At 56.7% G+C, this 21,051-nt stretch overlaps 2 long non-coding RNA genes across 3 annotated transcripts; one reads left to right on the forward strand and one right to left on the reverse strand.

Annotated features, from left to right (window-relative positions):
• Positions 1–6,735: 6,735 nt before the first annotated feature.
• On the forward strand, positions 6,736–11,734 carry LOC144375263 (uncharacterized). Its single transcript, XR_013434876.1, has 3 exons — positions 6,736–7,091; positions 8,891–8,941; positions 9,153–11,734. It is a non-coding gene; the product is annotated as an uncharacterized LOC144375263 (long non-coding RNA).
• A 952-nt stretch (positions 11,735–12,686) lies between these two features.
• LOC144375264 (uncharacterized) lies at positions 12,687–18,664 on the reverse strand. Of its 2 annotated transcripts, none has more exons than XR_013434878.1 (7): positions 18,446–18,664; positions 18,057–18,152; positions 15,988–17,764; positions 15,094–15,281; positions 14,778–14,900; positions 13,752–14,006; positions 12,687–13,135 (listed from the first exon to the last, which is right to left on the reverse strand). It is a non-coding gene; the product is annotated as an uncharacterized LOC144375264 (long non-coding RNA). The 2 variants fall into 2 exon arrangements; XR_013434877.1 differs by having other exon boundaries at positions 12,687–13,166.
• Positions 18,665–21,051: the final 2,387 nt, after the last annotated feature.

A 21,051-nucleotide genomic window follows, 5' to 3' on the forward strand; every position in this document is an offset into this window, starting at 1 on the left:
AGACCCTCCTCTAGGGGGTGGGGCATGTGCCCTGCCTCCTGGTGGGATGGGGTCCACTTCACGGGGTGCCCCTCTTCTATATATGGGGCTTATTAACACAGAAGAAAAAGAGCAGGAGCCCCCTCGACCCTGGGTGCGGTGGGGAGCTCTCCCAGACACCCAAGTGTGGACAGGGTCTCCCCCCGTCAGGGTGCTGAGCCTTTCTCAACCCTGGGTGCATTGGGGTACTCCCCCCCCACACACACAACCAGGTGAAGGCGGGTCTCCACCCCTCCAGTGGGGGGAGCCCTTCCTCGACCCTGCGTGCCTTTGTGAGTTCCTCCCGACACCTAGGTGAGCGCAAGGTCCCCCCCCCCCGACCCTGGATGCGGTGGGGAGCTCCCCCCAACACCCAGGTGAGAGGGGTCACCCCCTGGAGTGAGGAGCACCTCTCCCCTGGGTGTGAAGGAATACACAGTCCCCTCTACCTGGGGTTCGATGGTGTACAGCGCTCCCCCCCCCCGCCGGGCACCCTGGTGTAGAGGGGCCCCCACCCTCGAGGGGGGAGTCTCCTTTACCCTGGGTGCGATGGTTCTGAGGTCCCTTCGACACCCAGGTTACAGTGGTCCCCTCTGGAGGGGTTGTCCCCTGTTCCCTGGGTGCGATGGGTCCAAGGCCCCCTCCACACCCAGGTTAGAGGGTCCCCCCACATGGTGGGGATTCCCCTCCTCCCTGGGTATGTCTGAGCACCCCTTGACCCCTGGTTAGTGGGGTCTCTCCCCGTGCAGGGGGAGTCCCCTCAATTATGGGAGCGATATGTCCGAGCACTCCTGGACACCCAGATCAGAGGCGTCTTCTTCCTTGAGTGGGCGTCCCCTCTTCCATGAGTGGCGATGGGAGCTCCCTGAAGAGGAGACACCCCCCAACACCCGGGGCGGAGGGGTCTCCCTCTGTAGGAGGTGATTCCCCTCTCCCCTGTGTGTGATGGTTCCGGGAACCCCTCAACACCCAGGGTTGGGGGTCCCCCCGTATGGGGGAGTCCTCTCTCCCCTGGGTGCGATGGGTCCAACTACCCCCTGACACCCAAGGCAGAGATGTCTCCCCACGTAGAGGGGGCGTCTTCACTGCTCTGGGTGTGATGGTCCGAGCACATCCCGAACACCCGGGACAGGGGGGGTCTCCCTCTTGTAGGCGGTAGTTTCCTCTCCCCTGGGTACATTGGGAGGCCCCCTAACATCTGGGGCAGTGGGTTGTCCCCCCATGGGGGGTCCTCCCCTCTCCCCTGGGTGCGATGGGTCCAAGCGCCCTTTGGCCCTTTGGGTCTGAGCACCCCCGACACCCGGGGCAGACAGGTCCCCCCCTTAGGTGAGCGTCTCCCCTCCCCAGGTGCAATGGCTCCAAGCATCCCTCGACACCCAGGGTGGAGGGGTTCCCCCCTGCAGGGGTGCAGTTCCCCCTCATCCGAGTGTGATGGGTCCAAGCACCCCCGACATCAGGGTAGGGGGTTCTCCCCCCATAGGCGGGAGTTCTCTCTGTCACCCAGGGGAGAGGGGTCTCCCCCCTGTAGGGGAGAGTCCCCTCACCCTCAGGTGGCGATGGGTCTGAGCACCCCTTAGCACCCAGGGGAGAGGGGTCTTGCCCCCGTAGGTTTGAGTCTCCTGACCCCCGAGTGGCGATGGTTCCCAGTGCCCCTTGACACCCCAGTGAGAGGGGTCTCTCCCCTCTGATGGGGGTTACCCCTCACCTCTGTGTGAAATGAGTCCTAGCTCTCATCGACAACCAGGGAGTCCCCTCACCCCTGGGTGCCATGGGGCCGAGCTCCCGTTGACACCCAGGGGAGAGGGGTCTCCCCCCTCTAGGGGGGTTTCCTGGCCCCTAGGGGCGATAGGAGCGTTTCTTGCCACCCCGGGGAGATGGTGCTCCCCCTTCTGGAGGGGATGCCCCTCACCCCTAGGGGCGATGGGCTGAGCACCCTGCGCCACCCTGGGGAGAGAGGGCTCCCCTATTATGGGAAGCCTTTTCTCTAGGGATGGCTTCCTATTGCCAGTGGTACCTCACCTCTAGGGGATTGGAGCACCCCTCTTTCTCTAGAGATGTGGGGCATCTCTTGGGGTGTTCTGCTTTGTGGGATTTGGACAGCCCTTCTCTAGCAGGTGGTCTTTCTCTCGGGGAGAAAGGGGATGGGGGCCTGCGACCTGCCTCCTGGAGGTATGGGGGCAACTTCTCGGGGTGCCCCTCTTTTATATATGGATGTGCCTGAATTTTTGGTAGAATGTGGGGCTTTTTTCACGGGGTGTCCTTTCTCTATGTTGGGTCATGTGCCCCCAACCTCTAGAGGTATGCTTCCCCCTTAAGGTGTGCCCCTTCTTTAGGGCATGGGGTGCCCCTCCTCTAGGGATTGCTCACCTACTCAAGTGGTGCCCCTTTACTTCAGGTTTGGGTTCCTAATCATTGAGGATGATGTCACTTTTCCAAGCATGTGGCCTCTCTAGGGGATAAGGGCACTGCTCTTCCATGAAGGATGGGGTCCAAGGGGTGCCCCTCATCTAGGGAATGGTGTGCCCCTCATTTAGAAGTGGAGGGGTGCTCCTCTAGGAGGGAATTGGGGCTCCCATCTCCTGTTAACAGTTGGATCCTTCTCTCATGAAGTGCCAGTCCTCTCAAGAATCAGGGGTGTTCCTCCTCTAAGGAGAGGGTCCCCCTAAAAAGGGGTACCTTCCTCTAAGGACTGAGTCCTTACCACTTCTAAGAAAAGCAGCGCCCCTCCACTAGAAATCAGGTTACCATCTAAAAGGGTGAAGTGGTGCCCCTCCAGTAAAAAAGAGGAGCTCCCTCTCTCGGGGGTGGCCCCTCCTCTAGGGGGATGGGACCCCCCCTCTCGGGGGTTGCTTCTTCTCTTGGGGTAGGGGCCCTGGCACCCCTTGCCCTGAGAGAAATGGGGCTCCCCCTGAGGAGAGCTGGAGAGACCCCAGCTCTAGTCCAGCGTCTGCACACCAGGGACCTGGCCAAGTCCTCCCTGCTGGGGCTCTGTTGCAGAGCGGTGCATGTGGCACCTGGCGAGAAGACCGCAGCTCCACCCAGCCAGTGGGCTTGGGTGCTGCGCCCGTGGGCGCCTCCGTCTCAGGTGCACTTGGAGCCCCTAGGATTGTCCAGAAGGAGTGGGCACCTGGTGCTCCAGGAGAACTCACTGGGACACAGCCCTCATTGACTCCCTTACCTCCCCTGTCCCCAGCTGGGCTCCCAGGGCCACCTCCCAAACAGATGCTTACCCTTGCTCCCTGGTCCCCAGCTTCTTCTGGGGCCAGTCAGTGGGAGACAGGGAGTTTGCAGAGCCAGAAAGGATGAGGCCCAGGGGCGGGAGGGAGGTCCCAGGAGGGCTGAGGGAAGCTGGACGCAGGGCACAGCTGGGCAAGTGGGCCCTGGAAGAGCCAGGCGCCCGGCTGGTAGGAAGACGGAGGTGGCTGGCTGCAGTCCCAAGAGAGGACCCCAGGTGAAGAAATCTGCCTCCCTTCCACCTCCTGGCCCGGCTTCCTGGAGGCGGTGCCTGTGAGCAGATCCAGGGGTGAGCCAGGTGGCTGCCCCCGCCAGTGACAGGCGCCTGTGTTTGTTTGGGGGATCGGCAGCCTCAGGCAGGTCTCTGTACTTCGGTCACGTGCAGATGAGGGGCGACGAGTGGGCAGGATTCTGGCCCCAGCTTATACCGTCTCTCCACCGCCCAGCCCAGCAGGATGCTGGGTGCCGCTGGTGTGACTAGGCCGCAGCTCATTTCACCCTGAGGGAGGAAGACCTCCGGGGGCTGATCCATCACAGGTCACCCTACCCGTGGCTCCAGGGTGGGAGACGCGGGAGTTGGAGATGGAAGGAGCACCCGGGACTCGCTCCGTGGACACCACTGCGCTGCTGGCTGAAAGAGGGACGGCCTGTGTGGCAAGGGACTGCGGTGACCACTGGCAGCCACCAGGAAAGCGAGGGCCTCAGTCCCACTGCCCCCAGGAACTGAATCCTAACGCTGTGTGACCATCTGCCTTGTGAGACCCCGGCACTGCCCCAGGCACCTGCTGCCTGGCCAAGAGCAGGGAACCGTGCAGGCTGTTTAGGGCTGGCGAGTTTGCGGTCATCTGTTACGCAGTGAGGACAGCCAGCACAGAGGAGCCAGATGGCGCCATCGCTCCCCTCATAGCCCCGCTGGTCCTCCTGCAGTGGGCTGCGCTGCCACCTTCATCTCTCTGCCAACCCCCTGGCACGGTGGCCTTGGTGACCTTTTCTCATTGCCGCCACCACAGGGAGTATCATCCTGGCTGTCCACCTTCAGAGCTGTGGACACCTTCAGCATGGGGCCATGCGGTCTCTGTCACAGCTGAAGTCTGTCATTGTAACCAGGACAGCAGCCAAAGGCGGCCCGGACACAAATGAGCGTGGCTATGAGCCAGTAAAACTGTCTTGACAGAGAGGTGAGGTTCCGCCCCACCCTCGGTCCTGTGTCTTCCACGTCCCCATCTAGGGACCTTCTCTCAGCTCCATCCTGAGCGTCTCCTTGCAGTGGGTGACAAGTGGCTTTCTGAGGGGCGGGTGATCACAGGAACCCTGGGGAGGGCCGGGCTTCTCTCTCCTTGTCCGTGACCTTCAAGAGGGTTTGCTTCTATCTGATTCTGGAAGCCTGGAGGTGGAGACCCTGCTCGGGCAGGCGGGTGCGGGATTCCCGGTCCAGCTCTGCCAGGCTGGAGCATTCTTCCTAAGCAAAAGGGGGCCTCTTTCCGCCCGTGTCTCAAGCCCGGGGGCACAGCTGGAAGCACTTTCAGGAGAAATTCAGAATTGTCAAGGGCATTTATCTGGTATTTTACTGTCATTGGTTAATTTATGCTTTATTTACCTCGCAGATAGGATCTGAAAGTCCAGGTTGGGTACCGTCGTCTTTTTCTATTCCACGTTGTCGGAAAATATATGCCTCCTTAGGCTTATTATTATTATTTTTTTTTAATGAGAAATGGAGCTTTAGAATACATTCCCACCACCCCCACAATGAGCAGCCCCCAGTCACCTTGGCCTGTGTTCTTTTAAGTCAAACAAAACTAAGTTTCTGCGAAGAACATTTAAGTGTTTCGCCTCTGGCCCAGCATTTGGAACTGGCCTGGGGTCAGAGCTGCTGGAAGTCAGTCCAAGGCCCACTCGGACCATCTGCCTCATGACGGAAAACCAAGGAACTAATGTGGGGGCACTGGAACTCGGGATCTTGGGACCCGGGGACGACCTGGACTTGGGCGTCCTCTCCCTGCCCGGGGGTGGCCAAGGGGCCTTCCTAGATGTCGCTGCTCATCATTTTCAATTGTTCTGCAAACAGAACAGGCCCCCCGGCCTGCGGGAAGCCTTAGGAGGGATTTTCCCGTGGGGGAGGGTCTAGAATAAATAATAAAGGAATCTGCCCTCTGAGCACTTGGCAGAGAGAGCTTTCAATGCAGACCAGGTGGAAGCCACAGAAGATGTGGAGTGGGGATGGGATTCTCCAGCTGAGGCCAGCTGGCCTGCAGCCTGGGCCTCGCCCAGATGGAACCCAGTGACTGCAATGGCCTGAGGTCTTTCTCTCCCTCTTTCTAGACTCCCCTGCTTCTCTGGTGCCGTTTCCCCTCCCTCTTCTCCCCTGCTTTCCTCCCTTCTCCCTCTTCTTCTTTCAACTACAAGCCCTTCACCTTAAAAAAGAAAAGAAAAAAGAAAAGAAGTCTGTTTTAGTCTTGCAGTGATTATGGATTCCATAGGAGCTGCCACACTTGGACGGAGGGCCCCACACTCTGTTGACTGAGCTTCCCGTAGTCACACCCGCCTAAGGACAGCTCAAGAACTCAGGTCCAGGTCCCTCGCCAGGCGCGCCATGGGAGGAGGACGTGAGGCGCGAGGCCTCATCCTGACGCGTCCTCCTGGGCCTCCTTATCCAGCCTTCATTTATTTTTGTTTAATAAGTAGAAGGAGATGAAACCGAAAGGGACCAAGCTCGCTCTTGGCGCACATCTCTGATTACAGATTTGATGAGAAATTATTCAACCCGAGTGCCCAGATGAATTTTGTGGCTAATCTGCCAACGTCCGTCAGGTGGGCAGCCTCCCGTGACGCGAGTAATTGCAGGTGGCTGGGTTGCAAACAGCCCTGGGCCCTGCTGGAGCCAGGGGAAGCCCTCCTCCATGTCTCCTGGCCTGGGCATTTGGGCCTGCTCACCAGCATCGAATTGGCTGGGACTTAGATGGAATCCTTTTTTTTTTTTTTTTTTTTATTGGGTAAGTAGAAGTTGGGTCTGTGAGTTCCCCAGAGACCTTACTCAAGTGGAGGTTGAGCCCCTGTGACCTCCACCAGTAGCCCACACCCTTGAGTGAGGCATGGACACCAGTCGGGAGATCCAGGACAGACCAGGGAAGGGGCCGGGCTGGCCAGGCACTTCCCCCTGGGCTCTTCTTCCTTGGCCAATGGGCATCTCTCTGGCACCTCTCACCAGGGAGAGCGGCCCCTCACCTGCCCATTAACCTGAGGCCCAGGAGCTTCTGAAGCAGCAGTAGAGGAGGAGGAGCAGTCATGGAGGCAGGGAGGACTGCGGACCCCTGCGTGTCCCCAGTTAAGGTTTCTGCAACATTCTGCTGCGGGGTGAGTGGACTTGGGCATTGCTTTCTCTTCCTGAGCAGGCCGTGTGCACGATGGGAGGGACGGGGCACTGATGCGGGACTTGGTGATCTGAAGCCAGGGGCTCTGGGCTGGGGCAGATGGCTGCCTTGACTAAGGCTGGCCTCGCCACGAAGCACAGGACACATAGGGCCACCCTCGTCTGGGTGGGGGGAAGGCTGGGAAGGACACTCTCCTCTGAGAGCCCAAATGACGTGTGTGCGCAGCCCACAGGAAGCACAGTGTCATGACCCCATTGAATGCCAAGGGCTTTTACTCCGGCTGGATGATACCTGGGAGAATCTGTCTCTCTGGACACGTCTGAGTCTATCCAGGAAAAGCAACAGGCCCGGGACACAATGCGCCTGCCGGCCACAAGGCCAGGCAGGAGCTAGAAGAACCAGGAACATTTTATAACACAACATGGGAAAGGAAAACCCAAACTGTCTATATGGAACCTACATCGGCTGTAGGTAAGAGGGGTGGGACCTCAGGACTCAGAAGCAGGAGGACAGGGGGACCACCTATGAGGGGGACTTGGGGCCTCTGCACTGATCGGGGTTTCAAGCCCAGAAATTTCAAGCACAAGTGGTCGGCTGCTGGGGTTTTGAGCTTCACACACACGGGAACAGGGAGCAGTCCTGTGGGGTTCAGCCATCAACTGCTCCCTGATTACCTTTCCTTGTCCCCTCCCCTCCACCCTCAGGTCCTAGTAATTGAATCTAGGACATCTCAGGATTTTTCTTTTATCACACGATAAAGGGAAATTAAGATTGCAGATGCAATAAGGCTGCTGGTCAGCAGACTTGAAGACAGAGAGATTGCCTTGGTCATCCCAGGGGGCCTGCTGTCATCAGCAGGCTCCTTCACAGGGGAAGAAGGAGATGAAGTGGAGGAGGGGGGGTGACAGGATGTTGAAGGATGTTGACCACTGTGACTGGCTCCTGGGAAGCCCCAGCCAAACACGTGGGCAGCTGTCGGCACCAGAAGAGGGAAGTGTGGCTTCTCCCGGGGGCTCCCGGGCACCGCCTGCTACACCCGCTTTCTAGTCCAGCAAGACTCGGTCAGATGCTGGCCCACAGAACGGTGACGAGGGTCAATTTACGTTGCCTTAAGTATCTGAGTTTGAGGTCAGTTGTTATAGCAGCAAAAGGAACTCAATACCAGGGACAGTAATATACCTCCTCGTGGGGCACCTGTGGAACTGTTAGTTCATGGAAAATGCTTAGAGTAGTGCCTAGCGCCATGTAACGCTGGTGAAGGGGAGAGGACAACGTGGTGATGATGGGGTGGTGATGGTGATGGTGAGAGTGGTGATGGAGAAAGTGAGGCTGGTGATGGTGATGGTGATGGTGATAGTGATGATGATGATGATGGTGATGTTGGTGATGGTGATGGTGATGGTGGTAATAGTGATACTGGTGATGGTGGTAAGGATCGTGGAGATGGTGATAGTGATGGTGATGGTGGTGACGTTGGTGATGGAGATAGTGATGCTAGTGATGGTGATGGTGATGGTGGTGATGGTGGTGATGGTGATGGTGATGGTGATAATGATGATGGGGTGATAGTAATGGTGGTCATGGTGATACTGATAATGGTGGTAAGGATGGTGGTGATGGTGATGATGATGGTGATGGTGGTAATGGTGATGGGTGATGATGATGATGGTGATGATGGTGGTGATGGTGATGGTGATGGTGATGGTAATGGTGGTGATGGTGATGGTGATGATGGTGGTGATGGTGATGGTGATGGTGATGGTGATGGTGGTGATGGTGATGGTGATGATGGTGGTGATGGTGATGGTGATGATGGTGGTGATGGTGATGGTGATGGTGGTGATGGTGATGGTGATGATGGTGGTGATGGTGATGGTGATGATGGTGGTGATGGTGATGGTGATGGATGTGATGGTGATGGTGATGGTGATGGTGATGGTGATGGTGATGGTAATGGTGGTGATGGTGATGGTGGTGATGGTGATGGTGATGGTGATGGTAATGGTGGTGATGGTGATGGTGATGATGGTGGTGATGGTGATGGTGATGATGGTGGTGATGGTGATGATGATGGTAGTGATGGTGATACTGGTGATGGTGATAAGGATGGTGGTGATGGTGAGGGTGGTGATGGTGTTTTCCTCTTTGCTGGGGGTGGGATCCAGGGCCTCACACATGCTAGGCAAGTGCTCTGCCAACGAGCACCAACCCAGCCTTATTTTTACACTCTATTATTTTACACTCTATATTTTACACTCTATTCCAATTAGATGGTGTTGTGCTAGATCAAACTGTGCCAGTGGACCTGGATGTGACCTTGGGTAAGTCCTCTGTCCCCTGGCTTCTGTCTCTTTGTTTATAAAGCCAGATGATCTCCAAGGTCCCCTGGGTTTTGATGGCTGGAAGTTCTCTGGGGAGCACTGACAGGGCTGCCTCAGCAGAAGGGGGTGGGGTGGGATGGGACTTGAGGAAGGCTGGCGGTGCCCGTGAGGATGGCAGCAGGGCTGAGCGTCGTGATTCATGCTCTTGCAGACACGCGGGCCATTTGTAACCCAAGGAGAGGGACTCTCACACAGGGAGAGATTAAATGGCCGAGTGTGGTGAGCTGACAGAGGAGAACCTAGTGAAAGCAGCAAAAAGATTTAAGACAGAGGCAGGAGTTAACCTTGGAGGCGCCAGGAGACCGCGACCAGGTGAGAAATAAATCAAACCATTAGCACACTCATCAAAACCATCCCTGAAAGCACATGAGCTGGGGACTCGGGGGGAGGACATGGCTCCAGGTGCTGCAGGGAGCTGGAACAGGGAGCCCATGCTTGCTCTAGGGAGGACCACAGGCCAGTGGAGGAGAATGCAGGCAGCCGCGAGAGCTTCAGGAGGGGGCCGAGCCTGGGCCAGCTGGGCAATGCTCAGCCAAGCAGGCTGCCTAGGAAGGGCCCTGGAGGCCAAGGTGACACTGACCACAGCCCACAGACCAAGAGAACAGAGTCAAGGGCAAAATGAGAGTGTGTTTCTCTCCGACCCTGCGACCTCTTCCCCCAGTTTGGTGTGGGGGCTGGAACGTCGGGCCAGATCCGTGAGTGTAGCTGCATGCTGAGGGCCACGCTGGGTGCCAGCCACTGGTTGGTGGCCCATTTCCACACCTCTTTCACTTGCCGTGTGGCCTTGGGAGAGTCACCTAGCCTCTCTGGGCCTCAGTTTCCTTAGGGAGTGCTGAGGGCTGTCCTCATATTCATGTATGTCGAAGCCCGAGTCCCTCAGATGCAGCTGTCTTTGGAGAGATCTTTGCTGGGCCCTGATCCAGTGTGGCTAGGCCTTAGAAGGAGAACTTTGATGGACACTCCCAGGAGGACCATGTGAAGACGGAGGAGGCAGCCTCCACCAGCCCAGGAGAGGCTCAAACTTGGACTCAGACGTAGTTTGAGACACAGGTGCTGTGGGTGAAGCCCTGTGGTCTGGGGTGCTTCCCCCTCCAGGGAGGGTGCCTCTGCTCTGCACTCCAGATGGTTCTGGGCTGGAGCATCCTTTGCAGATGGTGGATTCCAATGCCAGGGTCCAGCGGTGCCCAGCTCCCCAGCTCCGGCTGGTGCATTCTGGCCTGAGTCCTACTCTTACGTCTCTTGGGGGCGCTCAGACAGAGGCTCAGCAGAGTCACCACGGTGACCACCCTACTGTGCCCTCATTGCCTGCTCTCCTTTCCCTGCTGTGAAAGCAACCCTCTCACCTGGAAGGAAAGGGCCACAGTTGGCCTGTGTGGTTCCCAGGTTTTTCTGATGGGATAAATGGCCGACTTCCCAGCCTGACTCCTCAGCCAGGGACCAGCATGGCCGTCGGTGACAGCCCACGCTAGTCCTCCCTGCTCAGCCTTGGCCTCCTTTCTTGTGCCCAAGAAAGACAGCAGGGTGTGGGGGGGGGGCGGAGAAACCCAGCCCTATTTACTCCTGTGCCTCAAAACTAAAACCCCATTCATCCTCTGGCCTCCAAATGGAGGTTGGTCTTGTGTTCCTTTCTTTGGCTTCTAGCCTGTGACTTGACAAAAAAGAACCTGGTGTCCTGTGGGCCCAATCCGGAGGTTTCTTTCCTTTCTTTCTTCTCTGCCCACCCTCCCCCGCCCCCAGGGTTTAAAGTCAGTCTCCAGATGCCCACTGTCCTGCTGGTTTTGAGTTCAGCCAGGCAGGATTTCCTTACGGGACACACGGCCATTCTTTCCCTGTCCCTCTCCCCACCGCCCTCCTGTCCCTTCCCTGGTGCGGCTCAGTCTGTTTGTGGCTCACGAGGCCAGCGAGTTGACCTTGGAGTCGGGTGTGTAAAATGAGGATGCTTGAAGTCCAGCCCAGAGGCTTCTCTTTTGGTGGAAAATCCCAGCTCTCCAAACACGAGCCTGAGGCTGCTCTGGGCCTGAAAGGCGCTGTGTGCGAGTTATTCAAAGGACACTTCTTATTTTGCAAGGACCAGAGGTACTCTTGGAGGTCCGTTCTGTCCCAGGTGGGGACGCCTGTTTAGCTGGACTCTGAAAACAGAGCAATTCCAGCAGGGCCCCGTGTTGGTGACCTTGGCCGGCTGTGGAGGCCATGAGAAATCTGGGGCACGGAGAGGCTAGCGCTGGCTCATCATGGGACAGGTGCCCCAGGACGTCTGCTACAGGGCACTGCTTGTCCTGGGCTGGCCCAGGCTGTCAGGCGCCAACAGGGAGAGGGAAGGAAGACGTCTCAGAGCCCTACACCTGCGAGCTGGGCCCGGTCCCTTGCCGGTTCCCGCGTTTGTCCCTCTTGTCCTCTGCTGGTTCTTCTGTCCTGCTGGTTTAACTGGAGCATCCACAGCTGGACTCGCCCTCCGGCCCTTCGGGCATCTGCTTTGGTCTGGCCTCCCTGGTGGTGGCTCTGCAGGTGTCAGGGTGTCCACTCCGGGTGTCCGCCGTGGCCTTCTGACACCAGTATACCCAGCGTCTGTGGCCTCTAAGAGGAAGAAGGCCTCTCTTCCCGCCAGCTGCTGCAGCTTCCATAGGAAGAAGCACCCGAGCTTCCTGGGTCACCCCAAGCAGGGAGTGACTCTGGCTTGTCCTTGCTCATGAGACCTAAAGAAGCCTTGTCCTGCTTTGTGCCTTTGTCCTTTTCCTCTTCACCCCATGGTCTCAGATGTGCCCTCTGGGATGGCTGGTTGTCAGCTGGGCAGGTCCTCCAGAGGCCTCGTGGCTCGGTGTCCCCAGCAGGGCCTCTGGGAGGGAGGAACACGGTGGTCTGTGCCTGCCCCTCGTGGCCACATGACATTATCTTCATCATCAATACCTCCGGGTGACATGAGATTGGTGTCTCCAGAGACCTCCCGGGGCTCACACGGTGCCCTTTTCTTGGGGGTCCTGTGTTACCCTGGGTTGCGAGGAGCCGAGGCCACAGCCCGCTCCTCGCCCGAGGCTTTGGAGACCAGGAATTGGGAGCTGTCAGGAGAGCCTCCATGTCTGTGGGTTTCCGCTCAGAGCGCATCGCCCCTAAAGGCATCATGGGCCGAGTCCAGATCCTGAAGAGCCCTGAGGTGGGGGACCCAGGCTCTCGTGAAGGGTCTCCCAGGGATGCCAAGGCAGTGCCCCTGGCCTTCTAATTCAGAGCTGGGAACCCCGTGGGAGTTCAGAGTGTTTCCCAAACATGTGACATTTTCCTGCAATGCCAGAGCTGGCCCTGCCCCACCCCACCCTCAGCTTTAGCTCGGCTTCAATCTCCAGTGACACCGAGGTTGGCCAGCCTCCACTGAGCAGGGGGCGCTCGGGCCATTCTGCATGGAAAGTGTCATCTGACTTACAGACCACTGAAACACCGGGGTGGGCCTCGGGAGGCAGAAGGGCCCGAGAGACCCTTCCAGAACTGGGCTGGCGGCAGCGGGTGTGGCTGGACGATGTTGGGGGGCGGGAGTTCTGGCTACCCCCACCTCCCCAGGGCCTCGAGCCACACAGCCAAATAGACTGCAGACCCACTCAGGAGTGAGGGGCACAGAGCAAAACCCCAAGGACACAGGGGTCGGGGTGGCCTTGGTATGAGTTAAGACAAAGAAAGAAATTCACAAAAAAGCTCCGACTGCCTAGAGAGCTCTATAATTGATCTTGAATCAGGCAGCGCCAATGAAATCATTATAAAAATCAAGGAGAGTTCCGGAAACGTGTGCGGGGAGTCGCTCACTCCACCAGGAAGACTCTGTACCAGGTTATCAGTGCAGGCTGTCCCCCCCCCCCCCCGCCCCGGGCACAGGGGTACAGACAGTCCCTAACTTGGAGTTCACCACTGGTTTGGGTGGAAATCTGAAATTCGATTCTTTCCCCAAATTCTGCCCTAATGGTCCCAGCTGTTCATCCGGTGGGTTCCTCTCTCCCCCAGGGGACGCTCTGCCGCACACATTCTCCGGTTCCTTTCAAGCTGCATTCTTTAAAGGCAGTCTAACAGCCGGGTGCAGTGGCACACATCTGTTGGTGCAAGAACTCAGGAGGCCGAGGCAGGAGGACCGTTGGAGCCCAGGAATCCGGAACCAGCCTGGGCAAGGAAACAGGACTGTGACTCCAAACTAAGTGAATAAGAAAATGCAGTTTATCAAAATGGTTCTAATCCATAGAAAACCAAGACCCCACTCCCTTGTCCCTTCTGTCAGTGAGCTATTCCTGCAGGTCAAGTTTTCAGATGGCTGTTGGGCTTGTTCTGCAAATCTTCGAGGATCTTAATTTACTCACAGTGAGCCGGCAACACAGGTCTTGGAGAGAATCCAGGTCTTTGCCAAGGTCCCTGAAGCTATGGTGCATGGAGGGCATCGACCCTTAAGTTAATCGCACCGGGGCGCAGAATGAGGAGAGGGGAGGGGAGGGATGAGGGCGCCCTTTATTTGTAAGCCCTACATCCGGAAGCCCACTGAGACTCTGGCAATAGAACTTTCAAACTTTGTGAAGCTCATGGGTGAAACCCCCAGAGTGGGCTTTGCCCGGGTCACGTTCATGTGCTGGCCCAGCTCAGCCCAAAGTCCCTGCACTGTGTAGACCTGGCCCCGGGGGCGGGGGGGGGGGACGTCCGTTTTGGACCTCTGCCTCTCAGGGGAGATCACCCTTGAGGTTTCCCAGACCTCAAACTCCCCATTGCCTGGCCAAGGCCAGTCTCCCACCTCTGGCTGGTGAAACCGCCTTCCCGGCTGCCTTGGGACACAGCTCCCCACTGCACGCTGTAGTCGAGAATCCACCGGCCACATCTGGAATCGTTTTCTTTCTTGTTCTAGGCCCTCCCCTTCCTCTCTGTCCATTTTGCTTTTCTTGCTTCAACCAAGGACGTGGGGCTGGGGCGGAGCAGCCTCTGGAGGCCGTGCGTGGCGGATCCCCCGCTCTGTGCCGGGGAGCGAGGGCAGGAGGGTCCTGCGAGGCTCCTGGAACAGGAAGAACCACGTTGACCTGTTTCCTGAGAAACACCCGCGTTTCTCTCATCACAAATGCACAAGCATTCAAAGGGCCGGAGGCCACGCTCCTGGGGACTTGCTCCGTGCCATGGCACCTCTCAGTACCTCCCACCAGTCCAGCTCTGCGGGCTGGGACCGCACCCATCTCACTGTGCAAACCAGTGAGGTCCTTAGCTTCTGTCCAGACGGCCAAGACCAAGCCCCAGGGGGGCACCGGGCTGTGAGGACTGTGTAGGGGCAGGTGACCAGTGACCCTAGGAAAGTCTGCCTTCACCAGAGGGGGTCACAGTACGACAGCCTACCCCAGGCCCACGCCTGGGGCCAAGGAATAGGAATTTCAAGGAAGAAGATCCAGAGTCCAGACAGGAAGTCGCTCCCGTTGGGAACCAGCGAGCACCTTGTTGGTGCAGGTGGCCCCAGAGTGGGGCAGCCAGGGTGTCAGGACCCAGCTCCCACGGTACATCTTCCCGCCTTTGATTCTGCCATAGCTTGACGGGTGGCCTTGTGCCCCTTTCATCCCAACCACGAGGACGGTAGAATTTATCTAATTGCCTACAGCATGCCAGAACTCTGGAATCCCTTAAAATCGAGCTCCCCTGACCCTGTCCCCCCGCCCTCGACACACATGAACCTGTCTCTTTAGTGGTTTTATTAAAAGGTCTTTCGCGTGGATTATGTAAAATGCAACATATTTACGTGACGCCCAATTCCAGAAATGCACGAAAAAACAAAAGGACTTGCTTTTTAAAGGTTTCTCATGACAGCCCTCACCGCCATCATGGACGATCCCTTGACCGGGAAGGTTGACTTGTGGTCACAAACCGGCTCTTTCCTCTTGATAATCCTGTCTGACTCTCCAGCTGTCTAGACAATGGAAAAATTAACACCATGAAACAGAATAGCTCAGAAACCTTTGGAGTCAGACACTTTAAAAAAAAAAAAATGTCGGAATCTGTGGTGGGAAACTTGAGACCAATTAGTTAATTATGCAAGGAATCTGTCCAGGGCACCAACCGCGAATCATAACAAGTCTTCCGCATGAAGAGCGTTTTAATACCTAGAAAAAGGACTTTTCCAGAGTTCTCCTTTGTGATCCCTTGGAATGTGCGACTCTCTCTCCGGGGGCCTTGCTCCAAGCTCGTGAAGGCCACCAGAATGTGACCCTTCAGGGCTGCACTGGGTCCTTCACGTTCTCTTCTCTAACACATGAATTTCTTGGTGCATTCAGAAGGATCCGTTTGTGTCCTAGTTGAGAGCACAGAAAATTATGCATAGTTCTTAAAAAAAAAAACAACTCTTAAAACCCTTCACTGGCTCTCCATGGCTCTGAGAAACAAAACCCCTAAAATTTTAACGTGGTCACTGAGACCCCCGCATGATTGGGTCACAATAGACTCTATTTTATTTCTTGCCAATTTCCATTGACCTGTCTCCCCTCTATCCAAACTGGATTTTTAAATTTCTTCCAATTGATGGTGCCTCTCCGGCGAAGGGATAAGCCAACTATAGCCCTGGGCTTCATCAGTCCCTTCACCTGTGTTTGGAAATGCAGTTTTATTTGAACTCCACTTGTGATGTTCCTTTCTGGATGGTCTAAGGCTGCTTTTTTTTGCTGCGATGGGGAGAATGGATGCCGTGTGGCTCACTCAGGCTAAAATGCTACCTGGCCCTTTATGGAAAGGCTTACTGACTGCTGGTTTTATAGTGACACACTGGTCCCTAGATTATTTGGTGATCTGTTCCCTTTTTAGGCTCTGGGCTCCACGTGGGCAGGAGCTAGGTCATATTCAACCTAGGACCCCACATTTCCAGGGCTTAGCACTGAGAACTTACTCAATGAGCACCTGGAATGAACAACAACAACAAAAAAAGGTTGAGTGATCCTGCGATTATTTGTGATGCTAAAGATTCAGATCTCTTGAGTTCACTGGTGCTGGCCGGTTTTCCTCACCTCCCAACATTTGAAACTCCTTTTGGAGCTTCCCACAAAGCTGTCCACAGGATCGGCAGAGATGGGATTGAACTCCAGCCGCTGGGACCCGAGGGAGCCTGAAACACCTGCTAGTCATCTTGGCGAGGCCCGTTCTCCCGAACTGACCCGCCCATCACGGAGATTTGTCAGAGATTCACTCCACGAGTCCTTCTTCCAGGCTGTGATGCTGCAGGAAAATGCTCCCTGACCTCCCAGGGCCCCCCCCCTCCCCGCTCTTAGCACGTGGGGCTTCCGGGGCCTAAAGACCACTCATGCTGTGGGTGGTTTTAAAACATATCACTGGTTCTTCAGTGCTCCTCCTACGGAGAGATGGGGTCTGGGGCCTTCTGGGTATCCTGGTGACTGCTTTGACCAGTAGACCCTATGTGACCTCCAAATTAAGGTCATGAAATGCTGAGAAGCACCCCTTGTTCCCCGGAACTTCTGTGAGCCATTCTATAAGAAAACAGATTACCCGGAGCCCTCCCCGTGAGCCCTGCTGACCATCCTTATTGGGCCCAGCCCCCATGAATGCGGCCAGCTGGACCAGCCACACCTGCCCGTCAGCCGACCCAGCACCAGGAAGCGGTTCCTGTCCACACCACGTCCAACAGAAGAGCCACCAGCAGAGCCCTGCCTGAATTCCCGGCGGCAGGACTGTCAGCCATGATAAAATGGCCCTCACTTGAAATCGCCCTGGTTTGGGCTCAGGGGTTACCCCGTCACGGCTCTCCTACTGTGACTGAGCTGGTGATAAGCAGGTACCCGGCTCAGGTTGGCAGCACGTGGGAAAGAGCTGACTCTACCTCCCCATGCACTTCTGGCTTGGCAGAACAAGAGAGTCCAGGTGAAGATGCAGGCTCAGTCGCTGTAACAAACATGGCAAGGACACATACTGTCACAGTTCTGTCACTGTTGGAGCCAGGGGCCCTTGGCCTCATAGCTGTGGGAGGCATCGGATGCTTGAGGACTAGGCCGTAGGAATCTTGAACAGTGCTCTCTCTTTCCAGACCAGGGACCTTGGCCTTCCAATGCTTGGTGGACACAGGGGAGCTTCACTGGAATTTTCCAAGAGCTGGCAGGGACTGGAGCCGGCTGGGCGGCTGCCGGATGCTGGGTGAGGGGAGGGAGGAGTAGAGAAATACAGGAAACCTGAGTTTGCCCCCGAGACACAGTGGCTGGGGACCAGGTCCTACCCCTCCCCGCTCCAGTCTCCCCAAGCCCCCTCCCCCCAGGAATCCCTTGTTCTTTTGTATATTTTAATAAGGAAACAGTTGGCGTAAAAGTAAGCAGGTCTTTTCCACTGCACCCAGGTCTTCTGACGAGCAGGGGCCACGTCACATCACGTGCATCTCCCTGTCCAGCGCTGTGTGGGCAGGTGACTGGCTCCATGGGGGTGTCCGTGGGGGGACGTGCTGGACATGCCTGGGGATCCAGGTCTTAGCACTTGGAGTGTGTGGATGTGAAGCAGAACTAACAGCCCACAGTGCAGCCACCTCCCCTCCTGCTTCTCGCCTAAAGTACAGCATGTTTACCCCAGGGACATTGGATTCCTGCCCATGGCGGTTGGGATGTGGCTGTGGTCGCTGGCACCCTGGCATGTCGAGAGAAACTGATACCCACTCAGTCCATAATCATGATGCAGGAACTCTAGCCCCGGAGCCGAGGCCTCTCCCCCACCGCTGGAGGGTCTGAAGGGGGTGACCACCAGGGGAGGGACCTTGCATCCCAGAAGGAAGGATAATTTTGCAGCAGCCTGAAGAAAAATGGAAAGAATGTTGGCTCCCGGTGCAGCAGGGCTGGAGGGACTCGGCTTCCCATCCAGCCCAAGAAGACCACTGCAGAGTCCAGCCAGGGGCTGACTCGGATCGGAAAGGAATGACCCAGAACGGAGAGTCTCCATTTCCTTCCTGTGTTCCTGTGCAGTCGGAAAATTGACACCCCCCCCCCACCCCCACCCCACCCCCGGGGCTCTGGTGGAAACAGCTGCCCACTCCCTTAAAATGGAACGAGCTGGCCTGATGCACTCCCGGGTCTCCTGCTGTCACCTGCTGCGGGCTACGGCCCTTCCCAGGGCCATTTCCACGTCCAGCGAAGGGGGCTTTGGTATTTGGCCCAGATCACAAAAGATCTGACGGGAGTGACTGTAGAGGAGGAAAAGTGTGTTGGCCCTCAGGTTCAGAGGTCTCAGCCTTGAGAGGCCACTCCACTGCTCCGGGCTGGAGGTGAGGCAGAACATCATGGTGGAAGGGTGTGGTGGAGGAGAGCTGCTGGGGATACCACACCGGGAAGCAGAGAGGGCGCTCCGCTCAACCAGGACAAAATATCCACCACTTGCCCAGGGACCCACCTCCTTCAGCCACACCCCCTGCCCGCAGGCACCACAGTGGATTAATCCACTGATTAGGTTGAGGCTCTCTTGACCCAAGCATCTCACCTGAGCACTTCTTGCATTGTCTCACACAGGAGCTTTGGAGGGTCACCTTGTGGCTAAACCATAACATTTCAATGGCCTCAGGATGTGGTTTCTGGCCTTTCTCCAATTCCTGGCTGTCTGCTCCATGCTGAATCCCTTCTGGCCTCCTCCTGGTGGCCACGGGGAGGCCCACCATCATTCCTGGCGGTCATGGCTGTCCCAAGAGGGCAGCACCAGCCATCCTACTTCAAGGGGGAGGAGCCAGCCTGCACAATCCATGTACATCCCGGCTTCTCATTGGCTCCCACTGAGTCCCTTGCCCACCAATCACGGTGCCCGTGGGTCCCTGGGGGCTGCTGCCGGAGTGCCCCGTGAGCTCTGCAGGGCAGGGCCAGGCTGGGGCTCCAGGGTGGAGTGCTTGCCTGGCACAGGAGGCACTGGGTTCGATTCTCAGCACCACATAAAAATGAATACATAAAATCATGGCATTGTGTTCATCTACCACTAAAAAAAAAAATTAAAAATTTACAGGACCCTTTTCACCTCCAGGGTGGGGCCCAAGGGGGAGAAATCACTTGTTTAATTAAATCAATTACTTAATACCCTGAGGCTGCGGGTGGTGCCAGCAGAGTCCCTAGCAGCACAGGAGGTTTTAATGGACTGTACTTTCGTTGCAAATTAAATCAAGGTCGGATTCCTTTGTAATCCCTGCAGAAAGAGAAAAAAGAAAAAAAGGGGGAGGGGGGCCCTTTTATTTTTTAAATCACCACCAGCGGAATTTTAAAGATTATTTATACACCTCTCGCTGAGCCCCTCTGTACTGGGCAGGCTTGGCTGCTCTGCCGAAGCCATAATTCAAAACAGGTGGGGAGCAAGCGACCTCTCGCTTTCCAAAATAAAGGTACCGTCAGATCCAGTCACCAGAGGGGGACTTTTCCTGTGGAGAGACTGTCCCTTGGGAGCCCGGGGACCCTAGATGCTGCAGGAAGTGAGCAGAGTGTAGTGGGTGGGCACAGGCTGGAGTGACGAGGGTCCTGTCCTCCGCACCTGTGGTCAGGTTTGAATGTGGCCGGTCTCAGGCTCATGGGCAGTCACTGCCGCAGGGAGGTGCGTTTGTAATTTGTTGTGAATTGAGCAGGTGGATGTGGACTTTTGTTCTAAACCAGGGAAGCCCCCGTTCTCTGCCGGCCTATGTGGGCCTCCCAGAGGTAATGAGACTGCGTGTGTGTAGGGGGTAGGCCACCAGGTCCCCCACAGGGATGGCCAGGCGTATTTAGGTCACACTGAAGTGTATCCGAAGGGCCCTGCTGGCAGGAAGGGGGAGAGGAATCAGATCTTGGGCTTTACATGGTTCCTTGGTGGTGGCCTCTCCAGTGAGCATGTGCCAGGGACGCTGCCAGGGTCCTGCGGATCTCCCAGATGGTCACTGGGCTCTGCTGAACCCTCAGCGGCCAGTACAGGAACCGCCCACCCTCAAGTCCCCCAGGGCACTTTGCCCAGTCAGCAGCTGAGCCTGTGGGTCACCCCACCCCCACCCAAAGCTCACCCCGGCTCTGGGCACTTGAGTGCGTCACCTCAGATCCCTGCTCTTCTGCTGACCTGATTCTTCTTGCTTTAAAAATTATTTTGAAATAATTTTAACTTACAGAAAATTAAAAAAAAAAAAAAAAAAAAAGGCTGAGCCCGTGTCCCTGTGGCCTGCTAACTGCAGACCGTCTGGTCCTTCACAGGGTCCCCCCAGGTCCCCACCGAGTTGAGCTGTGCCCCTTACATCTCCAGCCCCTGCAGGTTTCTTGGTCCTTTCGACTTGGGCATTTCAGACGGAGCAGGTCTGTGGTTCAAGAAGGGCCCTCAGTCTCCCATCGCCTGCCATCCCCCCACCTGCCCCCGTTCAGAAGGAGATCATGCCATCAGCAGGGACCCTGCAGGGGGCCACCAGGTCCTCCTCATGGCGTCATGTTGGGGCGGCCTGCATGTGCCTGATCACTCAGGGTGATCCCCATGATCCCACCGTGACCCTGTCGATTTTCTCCTTCACCTTCCGCCCGCGCCCTGCAGGTGGAAGGATGTTGATCAGTTTGGGCTTCATTAACTTCTGACCTAATTCCTGTCCCCGTCTCTTCACCTACCTTTACTTAGTCGGTGCTGACTTCTTAGTTTGTTGCATTTGCTTATTGGAGTGATGTCTCAAGGGAGAGCCGTCCCCTCTCGGCGGGTCACGCTGGACCCCGAGCTTGGCAGGGCTGCCCAAGTTTCCCAGCGGAGTCAAGCTCTGCCCTGGTGGTCACTGGCTTGACAGGAGGGGCCCTGGCTGGCCTAGTCCCCTCCCTGCCTCACACTCCCAGGAGCTCCATCCTGCACCTTCCAAAGTCCTGGGACGGCTGCGCTTGTCCAACAGCGGCTCAGCAAAGTTGACAGAGGTCAAATCTAAAACCCAAGGACGCCTTCACCCCACTTATTCCCAACAGCCTCTTCTTGTCCCTGATGGATCCACTTGGTGACCGCACCCTCCTCCTATGTTGTCTGAATGAACATCAACCCTGAGGGACTGTTTTCAAACCTTTGGAAAACACCCAGTGAGATGTCCAAAGAAACAAGGGGTTTGAGGGAGCTTCCTGTGGCCAGCC

Source organism: Ictidomys tridecemlineatus, chromosome 2, assembly GCF_052094955.1.
Source record: "Ictidomys tridecemlineatus isolate mIctTri1 chromosome 2, mIctTri1.hap1, whole genome shotgun sequence".
In the NCBI taxonomy this organism is placed as follows: domain Eukaryota; kingdom Metazoa; phylum Chordata; class Mammalia; order Rodentia; family Sciuridae; genus Ictidomys; species Ictidomys tridecemlineatus.